The 17807-nt window shown below is 39.2% G+C and overlaps 1 protein-coding gene and 1 long non-coding RNA gene across 23 annotated transcripts in view; one reads left to right on the forward strand and one right to left on the reverse strand.

Moving 5' to 3' along the window:
* Window positions 1–17807, reverse strand: part of GTDC1 (glycosyltransferase like domain containing 1) — a 427409-nt gene that overhangs the window by 79143 nt on the left and 330459 nt on the right. The window lies entirely within an intron of this gene.
* Window positions 12720–17097, forward strand: LOC140611955 (uncharacterized). The gene is made up of 3 exons (XR_012013274.1): window positions 12720–12832; window positions 13023–13144; window positions 16823–17097. It is a non-coding gene; the product is annotated as an uncharacterized lncRNA (long non-coding RNA).

Below are 17807 nucleotides of genomic sequence, written 5' to 3' on the forward strand. Positions count from 1 at the left end.
GTATTCATTTTCATTCTCTCCCTTTCTCGCTGCTCTTCACAATCTACAGCTCTTGTGCCTATGATTCTTGAGTTTGGAACATGGTCTCCCCACCTCTCTGCCACTCCTTGTCCGTTGTCTCTCTCATTGACTTTAAATCTATTGTTACTAGTAGTCATCCCTGTGAAATGCCATCCTCACTCTGAATCACTCCACTACTAGCATTCATATGCTACTAATGATTTCATGAATGTGTTCTTTTACGTTACTTCATAATTACTTGTATGCTGTCCCCTTATAATTAGTCTGGAAGTCCCACAACATCAGAGAACCTCTTGGACTCAGAAGTTGGCGGGCACTCAAATTATGACTTTGAAATGAATGAATGATGGTTCTGTCACGGCTGAATAGAGACAGTCATATTTTTAAAACTACGGTAGGATAGGTCTATGAAATGACATGAAGGATCATGTTTTTTTTTTTAAATGGAGAATTAAACATGGTCTGCATTATTAGATGTCTTTCATCGAAATGGATTTCAATTCTTAATAACAGGTTTTCATATTCAGTTGTGGACATTTTGTCACATCTAGAAATGACAAGGTCTTCAATCACATGGCAAAGAATCTTAACTTGAAGAGAAAAATCCACTCCAAAGCCTCATTCTGATTTCTGAAATGTTAAAATAGAAACGGACAGAGTAATTCATAAGAAATCCCTCCAATGGGGAGAAAAATGCAAAAATCCTGTCCATTCCATATAGTGTCTTGTTTCTAGACCCAAAGAAGACTGCTGTGTTTTTTGGCTGACACAGAGATCCCCTAGAAGAGACAGTCTCCCTTACTCAGCAGCGACTGTTAAGCATACCAGATTGTCATGGCAATGACTGTGGGAAAGGAGGAACACAATATGGAATGTCTGTTCTAGAAAGACCTGCTCAAAATGATGTGTTCTTGTTGCTACATATGTTGCGTTTTTTCATTTTATAAACAGGATTAATTATGTATTCCCTCCGTTTTCCCTACATCCTTATAAATGGAATTAGTCTGTATTATTCTACTTAGTTCCTTTTACAATACCATAAGAGAAAAAAGTTGGGCCTCAAACCTCATTACTCTAGTCATTTGTTGCTTATTTTAAAGTTATTAAGAGCTGCTCACATTAGGTGCCAAAGGTATACTATTTATTCATATGGAAAAGAACAAAAGATTCTGAATATTGTAATAATATTACATTCTATTAGTTAACTATATTGCTCAAGAAAAGGTGCTCCAGAATGGGAAGTCACATGAACCAAAGTCTTAATTAATTAAATATACTTATGGTTAGCAGATATCAGAACACATTATTTCTGGTAAAGAACGGATAATTAGTCAACTATGGCATATAGTGTGTTTGGTGAAAGATCATTTTGACCAAATAGTTTGCTTTAGAAGTGTATGTAAACCCAAAGGAAGAAAAGAAGATACTTCTCTAAAGCCAATAATCATCACTTCATTTCTGACTCTAGTCATAAATGACTATAGAGTGAGTTTTATCAGAATAAATGAAGTAAAACAGTTTAGATGGACAATATAGCCTAATGGAAAGAGGGTTAAAATCCTAGTTCTGATATTTAGTAGCTGTAATCCAGGGCAAGCTACCAAACCACTCTGAGATTTAACTTCTTCATCTGTAACGGTCTGGCTAATCACACTCACTTCAAAGGGCTGTTGAGGGGATTAAGTGAGATGATGTTTATGGAACAATTTGTAAGGCCCAGGAAACAGCAGATACATAATAAAGGATAGCTGTTATTATTATTGTTGTTGTTATGATGATTATTATAATCATCATTGTTTTATTCTTCATTTATTTAACTGGAAATTCAAGAATATTCTAGTGAAAATTTTTTTTAAGGTTTATTGATTTATTTGGTGGGGAGGAGATGGAGAGAGAGAGAGAGAGAGAGAGAGAGTGAGAGAGAGCATGTGAGCCAGGGAGGGATATGGGGAGAAGGAGAGAGAATCTGGAGCAAACTCCTCACTGAGCGTAGAGCCCAACAAGGGGCTCGATTCCACGACCCTTGAGATCACGACCTAAGCCAAAACCAAGAGTTGGATGTTCAACCAACTGTGTCATCCAGGAGCCCCTCTAGTGAGTTTATTTTAAAAAAAAAATTCTTTCTACAACATGCTGAACGCTCACTTTAGCTTATTGTATAAAGCTTTTTTTTTTTTTTAAGATTTTTATTTATTCATGAGAGACATAGAGAGAGGCAGAGACATATGCAGAGGGAGAAGCAGGCTCCTGTGGGGCATCCGATGCAGAACTCGATCCCAGGACCCCAGGATCACGCCCTGAGCTGAAGGCAGACATTCAACCACTGAGCTACCCAGGTGACCCCCACCCCGCCGTGAGCTTAACAGCCATCATAAGTGGGTGAAAAATAAAGCTTGCTATGCTTATAATCAGTTATTGATAGTAAGTGGAATGTACCATTGTTGAGCTTATAATGTTTACCTTGATAATTACACATGGAGGCATCTAAAGTGTCAACTACATTACACATGGAAACAGTATAGTGAGCCTTCAATACATGGGAGGCATTATTTACAACACGGAGTTACGAATATGATTTAAAGTAAAATTTCTGTTTGTATAAGATACACATATCTACAACTGGAATTTTCTTCTCAGGATTGTATCCCTAATCTCGTCAAATGTCACCTTTAATCCAGTCACCCAAGCCACATTAACCCAGTCACCCTCACAACAACAATCAATCCCTGAACCAACTCCTCATTATCATTATCATCATTGTCTTCCCTTTCTTGATATGGTTCACACACTCATCATTCCTTCCCAGGACTATTAGAACATCATACCAAATCACCTTCTTATGATAATTAGAACTGAAATCAGGAGAGTAAACTGTCATCCCTCTTCTCCTCTCAGAATTACCCAAAAGCAACAAGAAGAACTAGAGATGGAGTGCAAATGTGATCTTCCACAAAAATAAGACATCAGAAACCCTGAACCACACAATAGGTGGGAAAGCTGTCAAAAATAATGAAGATCAACAGGTACACAGGTGAAGTGGATGAGGGTACCCTTGGATTCACAGAGAGAACTGGCACAAGGTGCTTCTCCACAGTAAAGAGTGGGCTTAGGGTGCAAAGTCAAATATTTCTCCTTCAGCACAACATCCACAGGGTTTGTGGGCTGCCAGTGCTAAGAATTTCTCTGTGCCAGGTTCAGTCTCGAGAAGCAGCAAATAAAGTGCTAAGTAAGAGATCAGACATTGAAAGTATTTTTGCAAGAAATGGTCTGTTTGATAATCATCTTCTCTGGGAGGATTACAGAAATACATTGGCTGGTATATGAAATAGTTTTTTTTTTTCTGACTACATAGTTCATCCATTTTCATGGATTAGAATGGCACTGAAAGTTGAATTTCCCATGAAAAATCCTAAGAAAAAGGTAATCTTTTAAAAAGGTAAACATTAAAAAAACCCTCTTCCTTCTGTTTTAGAGTCAAATTTTATGGAACTTTCTCTTTTTTAAAATAAAAATGGTAGGGATCCCTGGGTGGCGCAGCAGTTTGGCGCCTGCCTTTGGCCCAGGGCGGGATCCTGGAGACCCGGGATCGAATCCCACGTCGGGCTCCTGGTGCATGGAGCCTGCTTCTCCCTCTGCCTGTGTCTCTGTCTCTATCTCTGTGTGTGTGTGTGACTATCATAAATAAATAAAAGTTAAAAAAAATTTTAAAATAAAAATGGTATCACACTTTCTATTTTTTTTGAGATTTGTTTATTTATTCATGAGAGATGCAGAGAGAGAGAGAAAGGCAGAGACACAGGCAGAGGGAGAAGCAGGCTCCATGCAGGGAGCCCGATGTGGGACTCGATCCCGGGTCCCGGGGTCACTACCTGAATCAAAGACAGACGCCCAACCACTGAGCCACCCAGGCGTCCCAGTATCACACTTTCTAAATGGGAACTTACCCAATGATTCAGTATTATGTGTAATTCACTTATGACACTATTTTCATTAGGAAAAAGTCCGTCCATATTCTTGATAGTGTGTATTCAAAGAGCAGAATTAAATAATTAACTTTTTGTTGCATAGTGTTTCTTCAATATTTATTTCTGTTTTGCTTTGTACTCTTAAACTTTTAATACTTTTCAACAGTTATTTAAGATGAAATGTTAATGTAATTGGTACATTTTAGATCTGCTAAGTACTAAAATGAATTACAATCTTACCCATTTAAATCAAGGAAATAAATTAGTGGTTTAATAACTTTGTTGCAAAAAAAATAATATCTTTGTTGCATTCATAGGACAGATACATAATAAATGCCTCTTACTGTTTTCATCTGGAAATTGGGTTCACAGTATATGATCCACCAAGGAGAAGTTACAAAGGGGTCTTTTTTTTTTTTTTTACTTGCATATCAATGACCTTAGGAGGCACGGCAAGTATTCCAGTTTTATGTTCAAAATGATCTAGGACAAAACACCACGGTATGGTTCTAGGACTACTTGATTGGTATTTTTTCATAGTGTATTATTTAAAGTGTAAAAACTCAGAACAAGAATAAAATCTCTTACCTAGGATAGGTTTTTGGCCTTAAGACAGGAATATCCTTGTGTGAAGTCAGTAATTCCCATGAAGAATGAGCACCGCCGTGTGCCAGACACAACTTGTACAAGGCACTGGGGCACAAGTATAATTAACGAGAACAGAGACCCAACCCTCGAGAAATCTAGGTTCTAGTCAAGGAGACAGGTTGGTGCTCCTATGCTCTGATTTTAGGGTTGAGAAGGAAAATCCACTGTCTACAAATCTCATCTATAACTATTAAGAATGCCTGAAGCTCCTTAAAGCCAGAACCTTCTATATCTTAGCGGTCCAGTTTTAGCAAGGTGCTGTGGTCCTAGTAAATAAATCCCCCCGGGGAGTTAACACACTAAAATACTAGCAAGGATTTATATGTTAGTGTGATTTAAAGTAAAAGGATGTCTGTGCACACGTGTGTATCTTGTATTCTCTGGGGATTAATATATTGAAACAGATCACTAAGAGAACGTAAGTTCAGATGGGTAAAGAAGGAAGGTCAAGAAGACAAGATTGAGAGGTGAAGGATGTACAAGGAGGGTAAGAATCGTGTGAAATAGCAGACATAAGCCAGTTTTGGGTGTCTGGGCAGCAGCTAAAAGGCTCCTGCTGGGAGGAAGGGCAAAGGGTACACGTAAGTGAGATGGGCCGGTGCCTGTGTGGAAAAATTCTGCCCATCTCACTTCAGCTGGAGGCTGGCTCTCAAAGTACGGGTCAGGTGTGCAATGAGCTTTTAATCTGGCCTCTAGTCCAGCAGTTCCAGGCCCTGGTACAAGAGAAGACCAGAGCTTTCTAGTTGTTCAGGTAGGAATGGGGACATCAAGCTGCCACCAGCCCTCCTCGCACCTGCTCCCACTTTGGTCCAGTCCAGGTGCACCCCAAACACAAGGAAGGACGCCCACCAGACTGTCCACCTCAGTTTTAGAGTTACCAATGGAAATGTGAAAGAAAGCACTGCTACCAGTTCTGGTGGAGTCTTTCTGGGCTCCCTGAGCGCAGGTTCACATTCGGTTTCCTTTGGTGTTCTTCTATCTTGCAGCATATGCAGCTCAGGAGCTGAGGAGGAATGTGCCTGATGGAATCCGCTTTCAATTATCTTCACTTCCTCAGTGAAGCGTTGCCTGACTCTTCTAGGCAGAATGAGTTGCTTCCTCTTTTGGGTTTTCCCTTATTATGCTGTACTACAATTATCTGGGAGCTCTCTGTGGCAGGGGTCTCAAAAGAAGCCCTATCAATACATGTGTAGAAGGATAATATTTGAAGTATTAATCAATGTGCTTAATGGGTTTCCTCCCTGGATATTTGCTACTTTGCAAATCTACTCTTCCCCCACCCCCCCAGCCTGAGGAGCAAAGATACTCTATAATCTTTGCCCTTAAGGTAAGGTTATTAAACAGAAATACAAAGAGAAGACAAATAAATAGTTAAGTCTTGAATTTTATATTAAAATTCTGACGCTGAAGTCTACATAATAGTTCTAGAGACAAACACTAAGTAGGTTTTTCTTAACACTCTCCCTCCCCATCTCCCCCTCTGCTCCGCCCCCCCCACCGCCCCGCTCCCGAAAAATCTGTGGGCTGAAGGAGGCAAGTTGGAGAGGATGGAGATACTCTTGAGTGGATATCCAAGGCGGGAAACAGGGAGAAACAGGGTGGCAGAGAGCTGGTTGGATGCGAGAGTGACTTTGGTCTTGTGCCTTTTCTTCTAGAAGCCGGCGCGGGGGGCGGGGGGGGCAGCAGCTTTGCAGGGGCAACTGTGGCCAGCATGGCACAGGATCAACTGAGGAAGACAGATTGCCTGCGTCAGGGAGGACTGAGAGCAAGTTTGCAGAGTTTTCTGAGGTCCACAAGTGACATGGGAGAGTGACCATATTTTCCAAAGGCCCTCAGCAGGATGAAGCTGAGGCACGATGCAGGTGGCACTGTGTCGTGCTGAGAGGCCCCTGCAGTACACCTGGCATGAGCAACGCAGTGTGTGGGCAGATGGGAACGTAACGCAGTAGACACCGGTTCTGTGAGATGATCACCAAGAACCAGACAGGACAATATTCTTTTCAGAGGATGCCAATGTGGCCATGGGCCAACTGAGACCAAACCATCTTCTCTGATGCTTACTAAGCATCTTAGAATTTAAGTACTTCCCAAAGGAAAAAAAATAGGGAGAACCTAAAATTTGCTGAATTATCATGAATTCACCAAGAGAACCCTCAGGTAACTGGGCTGAGTTATAAAGAAACAAAGATTAATAACAACAGCAAAGGTGCATAGATAGCCCTTATATGGATCGGGAACTGTTCTAAGACCACTGGAGAGATTAAATCATTTCAGCCTCACAGCAACCATGTGGGGTAAGTACCATTCTCCTACTTAATTTATAGGTGAAGAAACTGAGGCTTAGTGAGATTAAGCAACTTGCCCACGTTGCCCAAGTGGCCCAGGGGTAAGGGGGCGACCTGGGATTCAAACCAGGCAGTCTGGCTGTAGTCTGGGCTCAGACATTACAATCTGGCATATGTGGATACTGGGGGTGCCAACTTCCTTGCCTCATGTAAATATGAGTTGAATGTGTGAATAAATGAATGAGTGATGATTACATCTTGGATTCTTTGTACTTGGTACTATAGTTCAAGTTCATTTAACATGGTCCTTATGCTAAATTACAAATATGAGTACCTTCACCTAAAAGGGCAAGATCATTCTAATAAGTTTTTGAATAAATGCCTTGCACATCAACATTTTACGTTAAGGAATGAATATGGCTTGTTGTCACTGTTAGTTTACTTAAGACATTCCAGCTGACTCATCTTTCCCCAGCCCAAATCAGATTATGAGATACTTTGTTTTACTCTTTCCTACCTCTTATTTACTCCATCTGCCATAATTACCTCTTATTCAGTCTTAGTGCTTTTTAAAATCCTCACCTATCTAAATAATCCACAAGTTAAGACCTCCTAGTTCCTAACAGCTACTATCTTACATAAAGAATTCTTAACATTTTATGATGAATTCTTTAATGTAATAAATATCTATTCATAAAACCAACTATTTGGCGGTAACTATAAGGCTAAAATATCAAAAAGTTTCACTACATAAAGCTTTGTTTTATTTAAATTGCAAAGAAGTACATCAAGTTAAATAGAGCCCAGAGGAGAGAGGTTTACAGGAAACAGAAGGGGACAGGCCTGGGAAGGGCCTCTCCCAAATACACATCTCCAGTTATCAGCTCTCCATCCTCATGTCAGAGAAAGCAAGAGTTGGTCCTTTCAGGGTAGTTGATGATTTACACAGATAAGGAGGAGGGAAGAAAGCACTGCAGTTAGGGAATCACATGGGCAAGAGTAGAGTTGGGAAAAAAGTAAGGTAGACATACCCTCCAGTTCCTGGTTGGAGGAAGCACACACACAAACATAGACACACATGGATAAGTATACTTGCTTATTTTTCGAGTTCTATACTGAGCTTTGAAAGGTGAAATGGGCTACACTATAGAGCAGGAGTTGCAAAGTGATGACCATATTTTGCAATCAGGAAGGGCTGCCTGCCGTATATGGAGTGGGAAACTCTCCAGTTTCTCTCAGTTCCCAGCTAACCCTTTCACTCATTAATGCTACCAGCCTGACCCTTGTACGTTTGCTAATTTATGATTCTAGAACAGTGGTTCTCAATCCTGCATGTTGTAGGCTTTAGGGAACTGTTAAAAGCTCCACTCTGCTGTCTCCATCTTACATCAACTGAGTCAGCGTTCAGAGTTGGGCTTGCACTTAGGTATTTTCTGATATACAGCAGGGTTGAGCACCACTATGCTATGAAGTCTTAAGTGCTAGATGAAGACAATTCCATTTGTGTGTGTGTGTGTGTGTGTGTGTGTGTGTGTGTTTTGGCAGGCTAATAGTTCTCAGTCCTGCCTCACATTAGAGTTGACTGGGATGACACAAGGGCTCAACGCTCAGAAATTCTGGTTTAATTGGGATAAGGAGGTTAGGCATTTCTAATTAAAAAGAAACAAAAACCTCATTTTAATGGACAGCCAGATTGAGATGACTGATGAAGAGAGTGAAAGCCACAGGACTCTGAGCAAAATAACATGGAGACGGTACTGTGTATTAACCCAAGAGATGAACTAGACTGTGCTAAGGTCAGAGAAGAGAAAATGAGGAGGTGATTACAGTAGTCTAGGTTTACATTTACAAGGATTAGAACCAGGGGCAAGGGGACCCAGTGCGATGGAATGAAAAGAATCCACTAGAGAGATGTAAAAATGTATGTTATTGTTACAGATTAATAAAATTCCCCTGCAACATCTTCATCTTGCATTGGCCCTCAAACAACTCTGAAGCTACCTCAGTGGTCTAACCAACCAACCAACGAGACAACAAACAATCTTAACTGAGAATTTAGTTTCAACTAGTGCTGGGCTGGTAGCTCCCTTAAATATCTGACACAGGAAAACGCACATTTCCTCTGGAGAAATCCAGATACAATTCAGGCATTTCTCCAAGAATTCCCCTTGTTAAGTTCCAAAGAATATGGATTTATGGTGAAAAATAAAATGCACCCAGGAAACAAGACACCAAGCACAAAGGGAGGAAAGACAGCAGAGCCACAAAGGTTTCAGCTATTGGAAAGATCAAACGTAGGTTATAACAGTGTGTTTGAAGTGTTTAAGGAAACAAGAGACTATATGGAAAGCAAGGGATGATTAAAACTGACCAGCTCGTTTTGAAAAAATAACAAAAAGAAGTTCGAGAGAGATTTAAAAAATGATTGGAATTAAGAGAGAAATAGTAAGTTTGAAGATAAACCCAATTAAAAAGATATGTAAAATATGGAAGGTAGGTTAAGAAACAGGAGATGGTGAGAAAGATCAATACCTGGGACCCTAAACGGAGAGAATGAGGCAGAGGCAATAATTTGTAGATATAAGAGTGAATATTTTGCAAGAGTGATGAAAGGCACTGATTCCAAGATTTAAGAAATCTCACCAAGCCCAAATAAGATTACAAAGAGAAATCCATTCCTACAAATATCATGTGAAAGTAAAGTATACAGAAGACAAAGTAAAGGTCTTTAAAGTAGCTAGAGAGAAGAGCCTGATAATGTAATGTCTCAGTAGCAAAATAAAGCTGAGAGAATGTAATCTAAACCCAGAATTGTATACTCAGAAAAAAAAATGTCCTCAAAGAATAATAAAGAAATGAAAGATATTTTGAGATGAACTTGCCACCAACAAGGCAATTTTTGAGGAATATTAAAACCACTAGGGTACTCACTTTAAAGAAAGCAAAATAGTACATAAGTTCTAAACTATGAGATAGAAAGGTGAAAGGAAAGAAATATCAGAAAGGAGAATTATACTTATTTATGGTAGACTTCTAATTTGTTCTTTTCAGCATTGCTTAAAGCATTTATAATGGATGTGCAGTATGTCTACAAAAAAGCTACACGTCATTCTGTCTTTCCATCTCTCCTTTGTAACACTTCTCTGAGGCAAATTTTACTTGATTAAGGTCTGCTATGAGTTCCAGGCAGGCAAGGACTGCTTGTGTGGACTTTTCCCTACTACTGTATCCTCAAGTCTTAATTCTGTAATATTATGATCAAGAAATATTAAATGAGTGGCTGAATGGATGAATGAAAGACTTCATATTGACTGCATATGCAGTTTATTTTTTTATTTTTAATTTTCATTTATTTATTTATTTATTTATTTTTTTGCAGTTTATATTAGTTTGAATACCTATCCCTCCCAACCTTCCGCCCCAGAGATCTCCACATCCTAATCCTTAGAAACTATTAATGTTACCTTATATGGCAAAAAAAGGACTGTACAGATGTGGTTGATGTGGTTAACGATCTTGAGATTGGGAGATTTTCCTGGAATATCTGGCTGGGTCCTAAATGCATCACATGTATCCATCTTTACAAGAAGGAGGCAAGGTGGATTTGATACAGACAGAAGAGGAGGACCCCAGAGGAAGAGGATGGAGTGAGGTAGCCATAACCTGAACAAGGCTGGCAGCTGGCAGGAGTTGGAGAAGGTAAGGAATGGTTTCTTCTCTAGATCTTCTGGAGGCAGTGAGGCCTACTGATAATCTTGATTTTAGCCAGGTGATACTGACTTTGGGCTTCAGGCTTCCAGAACTGTGAGAGCATAAATTTCTATTGTTCTAAGCTGTCAAGTATGCAATATGTTGTTATAGTAGCCATATGAAGCTAACAGAGTAAAGCGATGAGAATTCAAAGAAGATAATCATTTGCAGCCCAGAGTGAAGGGAATTAGTGCGCTATTGATAAATAGGAGTTTAGGTGGGGGAAAGAAGGAGTCTGAATTATATATTATATTTTTGAAAAACGCAAAGACGCTGAGAATATATGCAAGCATTATAAACTTGTCTCCCTTCCTGGACTGTAGCCCCTAAAGAGCAGAGTATTATGTCTTTCTTCTTTGAATTCCTGGTAACTACCTATCATATACATGCTAGGTACATGTTTAGAGTAATAGGTCTAGTGAGATCATAGAATTTTTGTGAAGATGCTTGAAAGAATGCCCAACATTAGGTTTAGGAATAAGGAGGGGATCTGAAATATCCAGACTACATTTCCTTCCAGTTACAGTGGATAATGAAGAGTCGCCTAGGGGCACCTGGGTGGTTCAGTTGGTTAAGCATCTGCCCTCAGCTCAGGTCATGATCTCAGGGTCCTGGGATTGAGCCCCCACATTGGGCTCCTTTGCTCAGCAGGAAGGCTGCTTCTCTTTCCCTCTGCCCTTCCCCCTGCTCATGTTCTCTCTCTCTCTCTTTCTCTGTCTCAAATAAATAAATAAATAAATAAATTCTTAAAAAAAAAAAGAGTTGCCTATATCTAGTACTTAGTACGGTGTCTAGCTTTAGAAGAAACTCAAAAATATTTTGAAATGAATGAATGAACCTCAGAAGGAAGAGTTATTACTCAGTGTTCTTAAAAGCAATCTGCTTGTTTCTTAAAAAAAAAAATAAACATAAATTTACCAAACAACTTAGCAATTCTACTCCTAGGTATCTACCCAAGATAAATGAAAACGTATGTCGACACAAAGATTTCTATGAAAGAGTCCGTCCAGAGGAATATTATCCACAATCATCAAAAAAGTAGGAACAATTCAAATGTCTACCAAACGATGAATGAATAAATAAAATGTGTCATAGCCATACTATTCAGCATTAGGAAGAAGAGACTCCTGATACACGCTACAACACGGATGAGCCTCAAGGACACTGTTCTACATGACAGAAATCAGAAGCAAAAGACCACCTACTGTATGATTCCATTTATAGGAAATGTCCAGAAGAGGCAAATTTACAGAGAGAGCAAGCAGATTATTAGTGGTTTCACGGGGGGGTCAGGGTCAACAAGGAATGACTGAAAAGGGGCAGAAGAATTCCTTCTGTAGTGATGGAAATGTTCTAAGACTGGATTGTGGTGATGGCTGCGCAGGTCTGCAAATTTACTAAAAACTATTAAATTGCATATTTAAAATGGGTGAATTTTTGTGATATATAAATTATATCCCATTAAAGCTGTTTGTTTTTGTTTTTAAAAGGCATGTGCTTAAAAATGTGACAATTACAAAGGTAGAAAGTGCTTCTTACCAAATCACATCTTTAAAACTATATCACTCCTGCTAAAATAGCATTGCCTTTCCTAAGGAAGCCGCAGGGCAGCCATCTTGTAAAAAACGGAAATAATTTGTGATATTGACAGTGTGGGTGCTTGATGTAAGAGCCTCAAAAAACATTTTTCCATCCAGGTTTAGTAATACCCTAACAATCATAAAAATGTGAAGGGACATTTGGTAGCCTTTTATAGACTTCATTTACAAGGCAGATGCTGCTCCTTACAAGTGTGTGCTCTGTAGCTTAATTCCATTTTTCTGTACAGTATGTACTTGTTTTGGGTAGGCTGAAAATGAAGACAAAAAAAGACGACTTTATTTAGCTGTTTCTTTTCTTTTCTTTTTCTAGGAGAGTTAAGAAAAAAAAATTGATTTTAACCAATAAGAGACAGTGGTCAAAAGTGACAGTGCTTTGTGAGGTAATGAAGCACTCTGTATTATATACTAATAATAATAGCTTATGCTTATTACATGCTTACTCTATGCCAGGAACTGTGGTGACTTATTTACATATATCATCTCCTCTAACCCTCAGAACAACTGTATAATGTGTTAATATTATTCCCATATTATAAAGAAGAAACTTGAAGCTGGAGACTAGGTAAGTGGCTTAAAAGGCACACACAAGGCTGGTTAACTGAGGCCCAGGACTTGTAGAGAGACCAGACTCTACTACACTACCCTATAACCAAGCTGCAACTGCTGCCCACAGAATTAGTGTAGATTTAATGTTGAAAATGAAGAAACTTTAAAAGTGTACTTAAAATCCAAAATTTTTAAATATTTTATAGGAATTGAACATTTCCATGCTGACGAACTCCCAAATCTCTGTTTTCTGGCCTGACTGTTCATCTGAATAAAAAGACTTGTTCATCTAGCTTCCAGCTGGAAATCTCCACTAGCATTCTAAGAGGTATCTCTAGCTTAATATATTCAAAGGCAAACTTTTTAAAACCTTCTCTTCCCCAAGCGTTCTCATCTCAGCAAATAGTACCTACATATATCCACATCTCAGTAAATAGCACCTGTATATATCTACCTAGGCCAAAATCTTTAAAATAGATCCTGGCTGCTCCTTACATCCTCCATTGTTACTTCTCAAGTCAAACCACTGCCATATTTGCTGGATTACTGTACTAGCTGTCTGCACTCATTAAGGTAGGGATGTGGGCTACATTAAAAATGACTTAAAAAGGTATGATAGGTGAAGGGGATTTAAAAAAAAAACAAGCATAATGGTTCGTTATAAAGTCAGGTTGGGGCCCCTGGGTGGCTCAGATGAGCTCCTGCCTTTGGCTTGGGTCGTGATCCTGGGGACGAGGGATTGAGTCCCACATCAGGTTCCCTGCAGGGAACCTGCTTCTCCCTCTGCCTGTATCTCTGCCTCTCTCTCTCTCTCTCTGTGTGTCTTTCATGAATAAATAAAATCTTAAAAAAAAAAATAAAGTCAGGTTGACAGATCAAAAGGGCAGCCTTCTTCTAGAGGTCATTCAAGGCCCCAAGCCAGTGGAGCACTGCCATCTTCAACAAGACACCTCCTATGTCTGCCCCTTCCAAAGGGAGAGTTCATTGGGTACTGTGGGTGGCATATTTTTATGCCCCACCTGGAAGTGGGGCCCTCAAGTATCCCACATCACATCTACTTACACTTAATGGCTAAGACCCACTCATAAAGCCACGCCAAGTTGCAATGGAGCCTGGAACATGCAGTCCAACTGTGTTCCCAAGAAAAAGAAAGAAATCTGGGGAATACCTAAGAGTCCCTTCCATATCCCCTTATTCTATAACTCTAGCTCTTGGGTGCTGATTCTGAAAAGGGGAAACAATATTTTCTTTGAGAGAACTCGTTAGAAACCAAGGACTGGTCAGGGTAGGTGAAAAGAGGCTGTTGTGTAAGAATCACATCTAATTTCAGAGTGGAAATGCTTTTTTGAAGGAAGCAGCCCCGACAGGTGCCACCTAATGCATTCATGTTATGTTAAGTCAGATGATAAGTGGCAATATACATGATACCGAGGTTCACCAGAATGGTATTTTCTGTTCTTTTCTTTTATTAAAGATTTTATTTATTTATATGAGAGAGAGAGGGAAAGAGAGCATGAATGGGGGTAGGGGCAGAGGAAGAGGGAGAAGCAGACTCCTCACCAAGCCCGGAGCCTGACGTGGGACTTGATCCCAGGATCCTGGATCATGACCTAAGCTGAAGGCAGACACTTAACCGACTGAGCCACCCAGGCGCCCCTACAATGGTATTTTCTAAAGAAGTCATCTAAGAGCCTCGTCTCACTTAGATAACAGGAGAACAATCGTGGGGAGGAGGTGAAAATATATACTGAATCACCGAGAGCTAATCAATTAAAGGAGAGTTGTGCATTTTTTCCATGAGGGGGAAAAGGACAACAGGAATTCTAAACTAAGTCTCTGGAAATAGGGTGACTGGAAGTCAATCAACCAACCATTTATAGTGTTTGGGTAGATGGAGAAGAATCACAGTGATTCAGATTTTTCTGGTGAGCGGACGAAGTGGTTCAGGGGATATAGCTGGAAAGAGCACCTTTTCGCTTTGGTCTATGTCGCATAGAGAAAGTTACCATAAGTGAAAGAACTGGTCAGAAGTGGCTTCAGTGGAGGCACAGTACCGAAATGAAGATAAAAGAGGATTCTGGGCAATAAATCTGTTTCGACTCTGTAAATACCCCCCTTTCAACATAACGGCTCTTTAAAGAAATAAGAAAACAAAGCTTTCAGAAGGGGCTTGATACATTATTTATGAACTTATCAAGTGGAAAAAAACACCCACTCAGACATTTTAATAAAAACTTTCAACTAATGTATCTAATTTTATTGGTATTAAAAAAAAGCCAATTATGAACTGGAAAGTTATTGTTTGTTAAACTGCTACACGCTTTCTGCAAATAGAATGTTTACAAACCACTTGGAATCACTTTTCCAAAGTTTCAGTTTCTGAAGGTCAAATAACTATGTAACTGCTTAATAAAGAAGCAAAGAAGTACCTCTAAATATCTCCCAGCTCTGATGGGCTTATATTCTGCTCCTTAGGTGAGGTATTAGCTAAGCTTATTTATTTTCATTTCCAAGGCTTTTATTTGCTCATTCCCTTGTGGTAAAGCTGATTTCCATGATGATTCCCTTCTTAATTTTAATACCCTTTTTACTCATCATATAGACATAAGAATTTTCCATAAAATAATGAAATCCTTGCAAAGGAAATGAAGACAACTCAGAGTAAAGTAAACTAGCTCTTTTTTTCAATTAATTGATCCACTGTCATGTGCATATAAGATTTTTTTAAACCTAGGAAAATAAGGTTAATTAACATAAAAAAGCCTCACTCGTCTGGATGCTGAATTTTGTATTTTACCCATGCTGCCTTAAGTGCCTTGATTTCCCAGTAATGACCTAGTTCTCCTAATGAGGAACATTAACCCCTGGCTGTAGCTGTCCAGGACTTAATTGTCAACTGCAGCTGAAATAGGGGAGTTTGCCGATCAGCAGGTATGCGGTATATTAACTCATGTCATTTCAACCCCTAATAAATAAATCTGTTGCTAAGGCAACAGGAAGATCAGCTCTATCAGTATTCTCCCCTCCCGGTAACCAGCTCCCCCCCATCCCCCTCCCACCCCTCTTTTGGAGGAAACTGCCTTTCACACCAAGCTTAGGAAAAAGAAGGAAATTAACTACATGTAACCATAATTAGAAGTAACATCATTTCTCATCCTAGAAACATATCTAAATTAATAAAAAAGGACAGCAAAGAGAGAAATGCTTTTGACTAAGATCACGATAAATTATTTCCTTCAACAGGAGATAGGCACTATGAGGTATACATCTGAGTAAGAACAAATCTCAAACATTTCGGTTCTTTGTGTTTCTGAAATTTCCCCTTCTTTTGTTTAACCAACAAATGATGTTAGCCTGAATAGTGCTGAAATAGCTAATTAGTTGCATAGCCAATAAGATGATACAAGGGGAAAAAAAACCCTTACATATTTTATAATAGTTATTGCTATTCTAACTTAGAATTCTTTGGTGTGATTGAAAAAAAAAAAAAAAAGAAAAGAAAAAAGAAAGAAAGAAAAATCTGGACACTGAACCTTAGTCTGGATAACTCAAAAAAGCCATAGACTCTCATTCACTTGGTATCGTTAACAGTTTAGAAAGTAATTTCAATGAATTGTTTTAAAATGGTTCACACATCTGGATGATGGCGGATGGGTAGGTGAAAAAAATAACCTAGGAGGATCTTCCCTTCTGGATTTATTTTTCAGTGATAACTAAGAAATTATTTTGGTTTTAACCAGTTTGAGCCCTTCTTCCCAAACAACATAATGATACTTTTTCTATTACCCTTCTGTTAAAATGAATGATTCCGTTTTAAAAAGTCCTGAGGGATTTGTCTTTATAACTCCTATAAAGGCATTTCACTAGCCCTCCCCCCCCCAAAAAAAAACCCAAATCTAAAACAAACAAAACATATGTTTTGTAAAAGCAATGCTGATCCTGTGACCATCTCCACTTGCCATTTGGTTAACTGAAGCCTTTTATATTTTCATTTCTTTCTTCTCAGGATGAGAAACTCGTCCTCAACTGGACTTACTGAATAAGAGGCAATCACCAGAGTCACCCTAGGATTCATCGTCATCAACATTACGTAGCATCAACTAAATATTCTACATATCCTACGGTATTCCAGCCAGATGCTATTGAAAAAAATCTCCCCGCCACCCCCCTCCAAAAAAAGTCTCTGTCTCTATCCTGGAGTACTTTAGGCTAACCCAAACGACACCACTTAAAACATGAGATGAGGCAGTGTGGAAAGTGCAGTTTTGTTACACGCTTATGTGGTGCAGTGGACTGCACTGTGACCTCGGTGCATGAAAATTCACAGGCGGGGAATTTACACATCACTGGAATTGAAATCAGGGCACCTGTTTGTGGAAGGCAGAGGATTTCAGGGCATCTTTCAAAAGGTATAATGGTAATTACGGTCATGAAAAGAGAAAACACCATACATTAAGAACAATAGGAGGGATATTAAATCCTGAAAAAAAAGAGGAAAAAGTGTGCTAAATAGGGATCAGGTCAACAGGGACCATAAAAAGAAAGGTTTGGTGACTTGGAAGGAGAAATATATTTACCCCCCCCCCCACATCACATATATGACATACATATATGTAGTAAACAGGTAATCTATCTACCTACTTAGCCATCCATCGTTCATCTGCTCAGTCATCTATCCATATGACCTAGCTATCTACTTCCCAACCCACTCACTCCTGACCTGCAGTATTAAATAAATCAGTGGGGTATAGGGTACAAGGATTTTATCAAAACATTTGTGATAGAATGAAGCAAAAGCAGACATAGGTCTTGAGTGGTTGAAGATGACTGTCATAAGCATACCATAATCAAATAGCATCTTTTGCACCAATTAGTATGTTTAAGGAGCCAAGTTTAGAGATCTTTTTAACCCTGTTTGGAAGAAAAGGATAACGAGAGCTTTAGTTAATGATATTCCAGAGATAATAACACTAAGACAGTAAAGACCATTC

This window comes from Canis lupus, chromosome 20 (genome assembly GCF_048164855.1).
Source record: "Canis lupus baileyi chromosome 20, mCanLup2.hap1, whole genome shotgun sequence".
Taxonomy (NCBI): Eukaryota; Metazoa; Chordata; class Mammalia; order Carnivora; family Canidae; genus Canis; species Canis lupus.